General features: G+C 42.6%; 1 protein-coding gene across 5 annotated transcripts in view; it reads right to left on the minus strand.

Moving 5' to 3' along the window:
• The window catches only part of LOC107994871 (3-phosphoinositide-dependent protein kinase 1), a 491,030-nt gene that overhangs the window by 38,686 nt on the left and 439,990 nt on the right, over window positions 1-12,354 (minus strand). Inside the window, exon 1 of one of the 5 annotated variants that reach the window (XM_062081852.1) lies at window positions 11,617-11,633. The exons of 3 other annotated variants lie outside the window; for them this stretch is intronic. The gene's annotated coding sequence lies outside the window, so the exon portion shown is untranslated. Of the gene's footprint in view, window positions 1-3,268; window positions 3,287-11,616; window positions 11,634-12,354 lie in introns of those variants that run through there. One more of the 5 variants, XM_062081849.1, reaches the window with a different exon arrangement.

Consider the following 12,354-nt stretch of genomic DNA (forward strand, 5'->3'; position numbering starts at 1 on the left):
CAGGGGTTCGCCCGCTACCTGCGGCGCAAGTGGCAGCTAAGTGGTTAAATTAAAGCCACCGACTTGTCGTCGAGACCTGAAAGTGGATAACTTTGCGAGGGCTCTTTCTCTCTCTCTCTCTCCAGTTCGCTTTTATTGCGGCAAACTTCTCGAGTGTTCGAGGCTTGGCATTTTTTTTTCGCAATTGCGTAGGATAACGTATTGGATTCGCATTTATTGATTGGAAACCAAGTTTAATTTAGGCAATTTCGCGGCATTGTTTGCCGAGGAAGATTCAATTTTATCCTTCTTTCTACTATCTGTGCTAAAAGTGGATTATATAATAAGATTAATTTTACAAAATCTGTAAGATGATCGAAGCGAAGAGAAAAACAAAGAAGGACAAACGTTCGGAAAGTGAAGAATTATGGATCAATTATGGATAATTAGCCTCGATGGACAAGATGTTATATCGAGCTTCGATTAATATTATTTTCAATAAAGCCACCATTTTAGCTCTCAGTTTATTTCTATTTTAAATATTTTAAATATATCCGACTAATTGTTTAAAAGATAACGTCGATGAAAAGGAATTGGCGGTGTGTCACGAACAATGTGTTGGCGAAGAGTATCAACGACTTCGATGATTAAGCGTTCGAGCCTGTTATCTTCGATAAAGTTTCGAGCGTTTATTCTCTCTGCCTTTTACTGGCTCGAAAACTACGAAGGGATCTCACGTTCTACGAGAAAAGATTGAAGAAACTGCGCTTTTCTTCCCTCTCCTTTTTCCTTTCTCCTCCTCTTTCTTCATCTTCTTACAGTCACCTCATCCATTACGTCTAATTGCGACTCGATTTCGCGATTCAATGACGCGAATCCGATGCGTACAACCGGTCTCGTGTAATTAGTGACGCAAATATATAGCGGAGATTGGAATAGCCGTGCGTCCAAGTTAGATAAGACACCGCTTACAACTGGCGCACAAACGTTGTCGCATAAATCTTCGGAAAGAAAGCTTGTCTTCCATGACCTTCCACAACTTTTTCCAGATTCCAAAGCAACGCACTATCGTTTTCGAATTTCTTTTCCATAATAATAGTAATAATAAAAATGGCCATTTGCATCTCGTCAGTTTTCTATTGAGAGAGCATTTATTAATTCTTCTTTATTCGCCAAGGTTTAAAAAATTTTCAAGAATCTTACGAATCTTTTGCGGGTCGACGTCACGAGTACACTTTCATGGAAGAGGGACATATTTTCCCGACGTTCGTTTACCTATACCGCGTTGGATCGTGTCCGGGGGAAACCGGTACGAGAGAGGGCCACTACGATCCGGCTCGGCTCTCTGCAAGCCACATCCGGTACAGGAGGAGAGCGCGTTTACTGTCGCAGTGGCTCGTTCCAGATAAACAACACCAACCGCGGTGGTTTTCTCGGTGATTAGAAAAATCAGAGGCTGGCCCCTTATTGAAACCCAACACGTGGAAACTACTACTACTACTACTCGCGTTTCCCCCATCCAGGCGCACTTTTTTCTCTTTTACTCCCCGTCCTCCTCGAGGTCGAGATATGCACGCGTCAAGGTATCCGGCCGAGAGATGGCCAGAAGAGATCGCACGCCCTTCTCGTCGAAACGCGAGATGCCATTTGCACGGCGTGGCAGCTTTTTGCGCGATATTCAGCTCGGCGTCGCTTTGCAAGCCCGGTCATCCGCCGGTCGTTGTACAGTTAGAGTACGCGTGTCGTCGCCGTTTTTGCCCGGCTGCTCGCGCGCGACAACATTCTAATTTTATTGGAGGCCCGAGCGCGTTCCACGATGCAACCAATTCTGCCTCCAATTTTTCTTTCCTGTTCGAGAAATTTTCACAAAGAAGTTGCGGAGGGAAATAACAATTTCTCGAGAGAACATCTCAGAAGAAATTTAGAGAGATTCGATCGGATTTCTTTTGAATTTAACGGACGATTCGAAATTCGTTTTCTCTTCTCTTTTTTATTAAAAATCAATCTTACGTATCTTTAACTGGCGAAAAATATCATTGCAGAGGGAAAGGGAGCCGACTTCGAACTCGTGCTTCCCCGTCCTCGCGGCCACACTCTTTTTTACCTTCGCTCAAGGAAATTTACGTTCACATCACGTGGTTTACGAGTTTCTGTTTTTCCTCGTAAATTTCCTCGCGGCCGATACGGTTGCATAAATAACACGGGAGTTTCGGTGATTTCTGGTTTGCACGTCGGCTTATTAGCAACTTTGTATATTCCCTCCATGATTGCGCACTTTTTCTTCTTCTTTTTATTTTCGCGCTCTTCATTTAGGCCACGACGCAAATATATCGTCGAACGCGCGAGCAGGTTTTATTTTTCTATTGTCGTGCGATTTTATTTCGATCGGATAGGATAGGATCGAAGGGATTTGTTTACGTATTTTTTATCCTCGCCGTTTATGCAGCGATGTAACCGAATACACATAATATTAACCGTAAATTATTTCCTGGAGAAGAATTTTACGAGCTGAACTTTCCAATTTGATCGATTGTAAACCGATTCTTCCCCAACTTTCGACCGAAAGTCTTATATACGCGAAGCCTCGTTTGTAATAAGGGGATTGAATAATATCAACGTTCCAAAGTGGCGGGGAAGATAATAAAAAATTAAACGGCCAGTAATTATAAATTTTTTTTCTAAATTCCTTCGGCGTCGCTCTATCGAGAGATGTACGCGGCTTGGAAAAATTTCTAAACTCGGCGAAAATTACATAAATGTTATTTATTAGAGGAGAAATTAATATTACAATATTTTTAACTTTCTAACCGTGGAAAAATTTCCACGATTCGAAAAACAACAACCACTTTATATCCACTTTCGGAGTGTCTATTCCCAGCCAAACCATCGACCATTAACAAACAAACGTTCCTGAAAACAGTTTTCGAAAGTTTCACTCTCAAATAAATTTCCATCCTTTGGAAGAGTAGGGGAGGGAACGAACGAATCGCGAGGAAACAAACTATCGGTCGAAACGAAACGATCATCGCCACCAAAAGAAAAAGAAAACAGAAATGGAACTAAACGCTTGGAGAAATTAGTATGAAAAATTGCGTTTTTATCGCAACAGATTGTACAACATATTGTAACAGATTGTACTCGATTCGTACGGCATTCGACGAATAAGAGACTCGTCGGCCAAGATCTATTCTTCGAGTTGTTCCTATTGCGATCCTCGCGGTTACACGGCCGGTTCTCAATTCATCGTGTATTACGAACGTATATAAATACATATATATAAGAGTATTACCGGTAGCAGAAATACGCGGCGATTCCTTATTTTAAAACGCCGATGCATTTCCAACGACGCGATACGACGATGTTTCGCGGGGAAACTGGTTCTCGGAAACGGCGAATTCCCGTGAAAGATAAGAGTGTCCGAGTCGATAAACGAACAATTTTCAATAACGCGTAATTAAAGCGCAGATCAACATCTTACAATGGACATTTTATTGATGATTCGTTTTTCTTTTTTTTTTATATTTCCATAAAATTATTTCGAAATTCTATTAATTTTATCGTAAAATATTACACATTGATTAGATATCGAAAATTTCATAAAAATTAATAAACAATGTTCGTAACGATGCTTACACCTATGACACGATATGATAGCGAATCTCGCGGTAATCTCGAGATATTTTTATTTTTACTTTATAATTTTATTTTTCTTTATTATCTATCGAAGTAAAAAATTAAACGTCAATAATTTCAGACGTAAAAATTAAACCTGTTACCACGATGAGACGTGTCTCACGCACGTTTATCGATATGAAACCGAGACAAGTCTCGTTTCTGAGATAACCAAATACGGTAGTAATTTTCCCAAACCATCCCCATTATCCCATACCATTTATGCATAAATAATTAATAACAATCCTAACATCCTGACGTAAGAAAAAACTCAAAGCCACGAAATTTTTTCAAAGTTCAAAAAAATTATCGATCAAGGGCGTTCTTCGACTTGGTGAAAAGTTTCGTCAAAGAAGAAAGACCTAAGAGGAAGTTTGCTGGTGGTGGAAACGCGGTTCAGGGACCCGTTCCGCGAGCCTCTCGATCGTTGGCCCCGAATAACTGTCGGGGAATGCCGCAAAAGGCCCTCGGCCATTCCGCGCCAGCCACTATAATACGGATAAAACTAATTAAATTATTAATTATTCGCATCGATACGATATCGAACCAACCTCGCTTGTTCCGTTTCGTTTCAAACGAGTCGATTCCCGAAATAGGCCGCATGGTATTCCTCCGTCCCGCAAGACGTTTTGTATATCCCGACTCCTAATCTTAATTCAATTTGTTGACTTTAGGCGAAGTGTAAAAAAAGCCCACTTGCCAAAAACCTCGGATCCCGTAAACCTCGTAAAACCTCCTCCCAACTTCTCCGCCTGTTTATTATTTAACAGGATTACGCAACGTAATTGAACCAAACTGTTCAAAATATATATACACTTGCCTCACAAAATTATACTCGAAAGTTTCTGCTTTTTCCTCCAAGTTTCTAGACCGCGACGCGGGAAAATATTTTTCGAAAGGGGGAAGAGATTCACTTTTCAAGTTTCCTTCATCTCTGCCCTTTCTTCAAACCGAATTCTTTCCATTTACGCGCAATTACGTCGTAGCAATTGCGCACCTGCTATACCTTCGTTCCCTCTCCTTTCATAACAACCAAAGATTCTTCTAAAAAATATTGTAACATCTGCACATTTTTAATCGAGTCCCTCGAACAATAGCTTCATCGAATAATAGTTTCATGGGAGGAGGAGGCCGTTTTTCAGAACGTACACATCTCGATGCGAGGTCGGATCAATTGGAACCCGATCGGGGTTTGGCCGAGGGAGACCGGTGTCCCCGAAGAAGCGTGTCGCTTCCGCGTTCCAGCAATTAAAATATTGCGCGGCACGGCGTGCAACGCCTGATCAGCAGAAAAGGAGAGAAACCGAGTCGCGGCGGATCGCGTTACCGGACCACGATTCTTCCAGCATTTGCGTTTCCTCGGCGGCGACCTCGATTTCGTGAAAAAATGTCGGACCGCGCGGTTACGTCACTTGATTAGAAAACACGATCGAGAAAGAAACGCCCAATCGAAGGATTCCTGGCTCCTCGAGCGCATTCTTCCTTGACGACAGATGAACAGACAGATACCAAGTCATTTATTCGAATATTTATTCGTAATTTGTTAACTTGTCTATTTTGCGTCGATTTGTGAAAATGTTTCTGCGTGTTGCGATTCCGTGGACGCATATTTTTGGCGGATAAGGATTTTTTTAAACGAGGATCGTTAAGCATTTTATGTTGTGTTGTTAACGGAATCCATGGAGATCTAGCGTTTCTTTGAACGTTCGAAAGACGAAGGCTCTTCATTTATTTAGGATTTGGCGTTTGGTTTCCTCGTTAAAAATCGTAAAAAGTGTAATATCGCAAGGTAGAAACGAAGCAAGTCGACGAATCTTGCGAGAGGATCCTTTTCCGTACGGCGCACGGGCAGTTAAACAGTAACTTTACACTTTTGTTTATTGTTATTACAAAATGGGAAAATATTTTCGTGTATATATTTCGAGAAAAATAGCGAGGAAACAAGATCAAAAGAAAGTGAAGAAGATCAAAGAAGAGTCAAATTCGATTCCATGAATCACTGATAGTAAACATTTAACAAGTATCAACTTTTAAAAATTATAATTACGAAACAATCAAGAGAACAGCACAGCGTTAATTAAAATCGCGCATTTTCGAATAATTAGTTCCATAAATTTCTCGCAATTTCTCAGAATTCTATTTTTCGATTGGAAAATGCTCGACAATCGTACCCGATAGATGATCCTCCCCTTCTTTTTACACCTCGCTCGCTACAGATGTAATACATTTCGCGCCGCATTTGCGACATTTTCTTTCTTCCCTTCCAAATCGTTGGAGCGAACGAGCGGTGGATGAAGGCAAAAAACAATATGTGGGTATTTTAATACCGGCTGGACAGTTGTTTTCCGCCACGCGGGGCGTTTATTTAGTCGCGCGATAATAACGCGTGGAATAACGCTATTGCGAATTTGCCGATTTCGATGATAATGCACCGCGGCCGGGGCGAATAATGGCCAGATGTCTCGTCCATGGGACGAGATTTGTAGCAGCTTGCTTCCCGTGCCCCGTGTCCATGCGATTAACGGGCGCGAATCTCGCGGTATTTCATTCGTTACGCGTATTTTGCACGCGTGCTTTACACGGCGACGCGCGTAATCGGCCTCGAATTATAAATCGTTCCACCGCGAATTCCTGATCCACGCTCGCCCTCCTTCCGTTCGTGGATTCCTTCGACATCTGGAAATATCCCCAAAGTGCTCTTTTGTTATCCAATTATTTCGTCCGTTTCCAATCTTATCATTCGTTATTAATATTCATCGAAACGGAAAAAAACTTGTGTTTTTAAACGAAATCTAAATTGAATCTAAATTCTCACGAAGAGAAGTAAATATATAAAAACACTCGAAATACGACCGTTATATGAAACGATTAAAGACATCTTCATCGCGTGAAGAATATTTCCAGACGAAATTCAATCAAAATATCTAACAAAATTTCGATAAATTGTCCCTATGATAATTAAATAATCGTCGAATTTTTTAGAGTCAATCAATCCAGGACCAAATATGGCACGCTTTCGAGGTTGCACGCGCCGATGCAAGGGTTAAAATGGCGCGGCCGGACCGGATCCTGGCCGCGCTCGATCGGATCGGTATTCGTTCGAAAGGTTTCGCCTTCCACTTTGTTGCCTCGCCTTGCCTCGAATTCCCGGCCCGTTTTCGCTGGATCGCGACAAGCCAGAAGTCACTCGACACCGCGCGCGTGGCGGACATTCGATCGACTGTGCTCGATTCGTCGCCGTTTCCACTCGTTACGCCGATACACAATGTTTATATTTACATTTCGAACGTATTGCGTAAAGTTTAAGCAAGGGAAAGGAGGACACAACCACTCGTTTCCTCCTTGTAATTCAATTTGAATTCGTAACCGCGCCTCTTCAACTTCCCGCAAGGGGATTTTTTTTTGGAAAAAATTCTCGCACGAGAAATTCTTTTACGAAAAGAGAAATAAAAAATATACACACGGAAAGAAGTTTTTGCAAATTTCCATTTTCGTATATATATATATATTTAAATATATTTAAATTAATATATATTTTAAATTATAATATATATATTAAATTAATATATATTATATATATATATATAAAAATTAATTTAAATCACCGAATAAATCATCCGCTGAATTTTATTTCGCTCATTCGAGGGACTCCCCCCTCCGCATTATTCAGAATCACAACGACGACACGCACGCTCCCAAGACGTGTGTATAATACACCTTGCAAGATTTACTACGGTGACGGGGCAATCTTGCCACGGTATCGTTATCGATCGATACATCAACCCCTCCGCTCCCTGTCCATCAATAACGAGCGGATACAACCCGGTCGTTCGAGTTCTCACAAGGTTCTTCAACCTCGTTGGAAGACCGCGTTCTCGGCCGGCCGTGAAATTCGCTAAATAGTCCTAGCCTCGATTATTGCCGCGATCCATCAGTGTATCGATTGATAAATGCCGCGCGCCGCCGAAACAAGCCACCGCGAAACGGTACCCTCGCCTCGCCTATGCGTATATAATACACATTCGTAATTTCCACCGATCGAATGATCGATACCTCCGAATATCTACACCTGTATCCGTTCCGCATTCCAGGAGAAATCCAACGTAAGAAAAAGGTTCTCGTCCGGGGAAATATATAAATCGTGTGTTAAAGAAAATATTATTCGTTCGTGGGAATGGAAAAAGTCGAATGGCAAATGATCGCAACACGGATAACAAATGGATCACTAATTAAAAAGAAGAAAAAGAAATTTAAAAATTACATCCAATTCCACGATAGATTATACGGAGTGGAATAGAGAACGATGGAGAGGCGGTTCACGCGCTAATGATATACCATTAACGCGCTTTTATTCCGCATTACTAGGATAGAGGAAATTGGTGTGTTCCTCGAGGACGTAAATTTGAATAGGAATTCTATTTGGGGTGGAAGATATTGGATAAAAAATAGAAAATGACTTCACGTGCGAGTCCTTGATACCGTATTAACTTTATCACAACCGCGTTAATGTTAATCCTCTTGAAAATTTCGTTCTCCAGACTATATTCAAGTCCGCCAAATTAAACTTCGATGCAACTCGTCGAGCCTGACGTTAAATTCGACTTTTCGTCGTAAAGACTCTCGTCATGCTCGATCTTTATCGAAAGAAGAAATCTATTTCAAAAAAAAATAACGTCCGGAATTGGCGATATTTCGTTGTTAAAAGAATAAAGGAAAACCTATGCCCCCGCGGTGATCTCTCGTGAAAGGTACTTTACAATTCCGATCGGATCGTTTCACCGCGATCACAGTGATTTTCCCATGGCGAATCGTGTCATCGGGCGAGTTTCGCGTGATGGCCGACCGTTCGGCTCTGTTTGGAGTCCATTTCGAGCCAAGTTCGCCATTTACGACGCGTCGACGCGTACAACGTGACGGTTATTGCCGATGATTGACGGACAACATTGACGGACACTGTTCATTATAGAATAATTGTCGAGTCGAGCGGAAGGATTTTCTTTTCGAACTTGAACGGCGGCGCGAATCGAGAGTTTCTCTCGGCTCGAGAGTGCTTTCTCCTCGTCGCGAACGTGGACGTCGACGAAAAGGGTGGCCGTGTGTAAAACCGTTGCAACGACGAGCGATCGAACCGTTTCACTTTCGTTTTCCCTTGTTTAATAATAAATCGAGATAAGCATATCCGAGCTTGTTGCCAGATATCTCGATCTCCAATATTTTATTTCGTATTACTCGAGCGTATCAAATCAACCGAAATGCGCGGATTCGAAAGAAAAGTCGAAACTTTCGACGGATTCTTCCTCCAAGAATCTTTTCTCGCGACGTCGGTTAAACGCCATCGTACTTTTCGCCAATTGACTCATCCTATCCTGTCCTAATGATAGCAATAGTGGTAAACTTGAGTGGAAGCTTGCTGGATCGGGATTTATTAAATACGATCTCGCGCTTCGTTTTCTTAAGACGATTGGTCGGCGAGGCCAATTTACCTGCCGCTGAGATATAATCGAGCCTGGACACGATACTACTGGCGAACTACACTCCAACATGGCAGATCGAAAACGTGTTGCCTGCTAAGTACACCGCGGTGCTTGTACAGGTAGAAAGTAGAAGAGGAGGAAGTTTTTTTCAGAAGTTCTTCTCTCTGTGGGAAGGACATTCCGGGTAAGAGGTGCTCTCGACTTGGTCTCTCTCTCTTTCTCCCCCCTCGAGATGCAAACTACTCCGAGAGGAGTGATGGGTCGGGGAATTCCGCGAAGTCGAAGTCCGAGCGACGGCGACGCGTATTCAAATAGAAAACGAAGATTCCACGGCTGGTGAAGAATCTGTGGTGGAGGATGGCCGGCCGTTTGTGATGTTGAGCGCGCGAAGATTGTTGATCCACGAAGCGCGAGCCACTCGAGGAACGAGGCGTCGAATTCATTTCTGCGGTACGTCCTTGTTCGCCGGTGGAATGGACTCCTGAGAGGATCCTCGCGTGTCCTGGCAGGCAACGGCCGCTCCTACCTCAGCCGGCATTCCCCGGATACCGAGCGTTTTCTTCGCTTTTGCTTCCAGCGAGACCGTGCATCTCGCGTGTGGGGGGCACGCCGATGACGAAAGTGCACGCGAGATATGCGCACACGAGAATTCTGCCCAACTCTCTCTCCCCAACCTACAGTTTTCCTTCCTCTCTTGGCCCCATTTTTGTTTCGTCCCTTCGCTTCTTCTCAAATTTCGGGGAAAAGTCGAAACACGAGGATCGTTTAAAAGCGCAACGTGTGCTGGTTATAATATTTGGATATTGAAGAGTATTTTTTTCGTCGCGAAGGATTTTAGTGGATGTTACGATCGAATCGAGAGGATACCCGCTAGTAAATTTAAACACGTATCGTCAACTTGTATTCAACCTTACTTTAGAAAATGTCATGTCGTGTGCCAGTTGACGAGCCTCTACTTGGTAATGCAAACATCGTCAAGTGTTTTTGCGTTTAACCACAAAAATGCTTTGAAAGATACTGCGTATCCTCGAGAACTATCGGTGGATTATTTTTATTCAATTTTTATTTGTTCTCTCTTTCGTAAATAATCGCGGATAATTGCAAATATTTAAAAAGTAGAAAACAAAAAGAATTTACAAATCTCCCCGTTTTTCAACGCTCCATTTCTCCCTCCGTAAATTTCACAACGCGCGCCTCTAGACGGAACGTAACGAAGGGAAAATTTCTTCGAGTCGGATAGCAAACAGCGGGATTTATTTTTTCCTCCCCCTTTCTTTCTCTTCGAATCCTCGTCGACGAAGAGAAGACTCGGGACGAGGCTCGATCGTATCGCGTGTTTCGTAGCGCCGGCAATAAAATGGTCGGAATTATTTCCGGCAAATCGGCGAAGCGAATCTGTCGTGGAAAGAATCGGTGACGCACGATAGGCACGCGGGGAATTAAATTCAACCTTGCTCTCGCTGCGTGCCGGTTATATACACACGGTGTGTGTCGGTGATCGATAATGACGGTAATAAAGTTTCTAAGTCAATGGTCACCGAGAAAAGTGGCGCGGGGGGAAGGGAGAGGCGGAGCCGGAGTTTAAATATCGGCCGCTCGCCGGAAAATTGCAACGTTCTCGACCGTGGAACGAAGACGAAAGGGAACATTTTTTCTTCCCCCTTGGAATAGATAAAAGAGATACGGATTGGTCGGTTTTAATCAATTTACCCTCTCGATTATTAGTGTGAAACGTAACGACGAACTGGATTCGAAGAAGGGACGAAGCGGAAGACGAAGAAGAATTTTCGAAATCTTCGTAGTTGAAGGAGCATCGATCGAGCGTTATGTAAAATTATATAACTTGTAACAAATATGTATATACAACTGCGTGTAAAAGGTTTCGTAACTTATAAAAAAAAGTATTCCTATATTTAAGAATTTTTCTTTCGTACTAATTGAAATATTTCGCTTGGATTTGAATTTTTTCCACCCCCGCGAGAGCCTGTCGAAAAGACAATCGGAGAAGAAGTGAGAGAATAAAAGATGGTCGAATCTGGAATTTCGCTCACGTTATCTGCTAAATATCGTGGATACGTTTTCTTGAAAGCTGTGGAAGCGGATAAAAATGCATCCGCGTTGCAATCACCTTTCACACCGGTTCACCTTGTACGTCCAACGTAACGGAATATTATTAAACGATCGTTCCCGGAATCCGTTTCGTGGCTAATCAACCACCGCGATAAGGCAACGTTAATCCCAATTAGGCGAGCGTATTTCGTTCCTTCACTTTTACTTTTCCAACTTTTTTCGCTCTCGCGCGCCGATTCGATTGTTCCTCGCCCTACATTCTAAGGATCTGAATTTCCTCCAGAGAGAGCACCTTCCTTTCTCTCTTTCGTGCAGAAAAATCCCCCAGGAAAACGATTCGTGGAATGGTTCTTTGACAAAGTTTTTCCCCGTATCGGCGTGTAATGTAAATTGGACTGTCTGGAAAATATATTTAACTCACTCTTGTGTCGCCTTTGTCGGCTCTCTTCGAATCTTGAATTCGAGCTTCGAATTTTCACTCGGTCAGATTTCACGGCCGAATCGAAACTGTCCTTGCGAGCCTCGGTCGCTTTCGTTTCGTTCAAAGAGAATACCGTCGACTGGGAAACAAAATGGTTCGAAGCAACCAATCAGCGGACACATTGATGGTGTTTCTGTGCTTTCAGCAAGTATTTAGCGCGATACCTGAGAGGAGGAGAGATCCCAAGGACTTTTTCCGCACGTACTGGAAACCGTTACTCACTTACCTACACCTGATTAACCTTCGGAAGAATCCTGTTTATAACACGTCTCTTATTACCATTGAACACAACAAAGAAACTAAAGATTCTAAACCTATAATTTATTTTTACTAATATTCTAGAAATCCTTGACTCGAAAAATAGCCTTCTTCTTCAAATCACCGTACATTTTCGCTCACAAATTCTTCTCTAAAATTCCAACGAATTTCAAATTTACACCTAACCCCTCGCTCTTCCTTTCCTCTCTATCTTTCCAGCCCCTATCCATTCTAGATCCTCCTATTCCAGAGAAGAAATACTCCGCATTTTCAAAAAATTATCGAAAGATCGTGAAAAGGAGGAAGGGAAACGGTTGATGATCGGCACAATTGGCCGGCGAGGAAATGAGTTCGGTGGTGGAAACAGGATCCGCCGAGCTTTCCGTGTTTCCATCGTTTGCGGCCAATGCCTTTCATCGT

Source organism: Apis cerana, linkage group LG1, assembly GCF_029169275.1.
Source record: "Apis cerana isolate GH-2021 linkage group LG1, AcerK_1.0, whole genome shotgun sequence".
NCBI lineage: Eukaryota > Metazoa > Arthropoda > Insecta > Hymenoptera > Apidae > Apis > Apis cerana.